This window comes from Muntiacus reevesi, chromosome X, assembly GCF_963930625.1.
Source record: "Muntiacus reevesi chromosome X, mMunRee1.1, whole genome shotgun sequence".
Lineage (NCBI taxonomy): Eukaryota > Metazoa > Chordata > Mammalia > Artiodactyla > Cervidae > Muntiacus > Muntiacus reevesi.
The window spans coordinates 63,823,674-63,824,929 of NC_089271.1; the positions used below are offsets into that span (position 1 = coordinate 63,823,674).

A 1,256-nucleotide genomic window follows, 5' to 3' on the forward strand; every position below is an offset into this window, starting at 1 on the left:
GACAGCCAAGCTGGGTTAACTGCATAGACGGGGACAGCTCCGAACTCTCTCCTCCAGCCCCCAAATGGACGAGCTCCGGATGCCCGAAATTCCTGGAGGGACCCACTAAAACGAAAGGGAAAGGGACTAATAAAACTAGGTTTGTCTTTCCCTGTCCCAAGCCCCCTGGCCCCCTTCCCGCTGGGCGCCCCCTGCAGGCCGCGTCCTCAGCACGTCTTCAGCACCTGTTGCAGATGGAGGCGCACTTCGGTGGCATTTTCCCAGGGTACCACGCTGGCGTGGAAGGAGCTGGGCTCAGCCTTCTGTGCCTCCTGGATAAGGCGGTGCATGGGGTAGCCGCGGCGCGGGAAGGCCACATCGCCACCGGCCAGCAGCCCCATGGGACAGAAGTCGTTGGCGCCGTCGCCCACGTAGGAAAGGCGCTCGAAGTGCACGCGGTCGTGGGCGCGCTCGCGCAGGTAGTCGCTGAGCACCTTGTGCTTGCACGTGTTGGCCGGGCAGCGCGTGCAGCTGTGTGACTGGAAGGGCTGCAGCGCCAGCAGCCCCCGAGCATCGGGCCCGGAAGGGTTGCTGAAGATGCGGCAGAACAGGCCTTGGTGGCCGGCGGCGCGCAGCGCGCTCTCCACGCCAAAGGTGTTGGCATCTGAGATGAGAATAACCTCAAAGCAGGAACCCTGCTTGGCCACAAACTGCAGCATTTTGCCCATGCCGGGCGACAGCGGGATGGACTCGTAGACCACGCGCAGGTCTCGCGGCCGCACGCCCTGTTCACCCAGGTACTGGAAGACGCGCTGCATGTACTCATTGTAGAAGCCTTCGCGGTCGGTGGCACGCAGGCTCTCTGGGAGCTGTTTTCGTCCACGATAGTCTCATCAAAGTCGAAGGTCAGGAGGAAGCGCGGCGAGCCCTGCGCAGCCATCCCGCTGTCCCTAGGCAGGCATCGGAGGCCAGCAACTGGAAAACACCCGCTCACTGTCAGTACATCATCCTGAGCACCACCTGTAGAGATTGTTGGCCTCCAGCTGTCAGTCCAGAGCTCCTGACCACCATACAAGGTCCATGTGAGGGTGCCCAGCCAGGTGGCTTTGTTTCCACCACTAACATCCACCTGATCCTATCCCCTCTCCTGAGCCCCAGGAACCACTCAGTAAAAACAGCCCATCAAATAAGCTAAGGACCACAAGGCCCTTGCTAGGCATCCTCTTAACAATCCCTCATGATGCTGGAAAGGTTACAGATATTATTGAAGACCTAGA

The 1,256-nt window shown here is 60.4% G+C and overlaps 1 pseudogene; it reads right to left on the reverse strand.

Moving 5' to 3' along the window:
* Positions 1-206: 206 nt before the first annotated feature.
* LOC136154318 (phosphoethanolamine/phosphocholine phosphatase-like) lies at positions 207-919 on the reverse strand (annotated as a pseudogene).
* Positions 920-1,256: the final 337 nt, after the last annotated feature.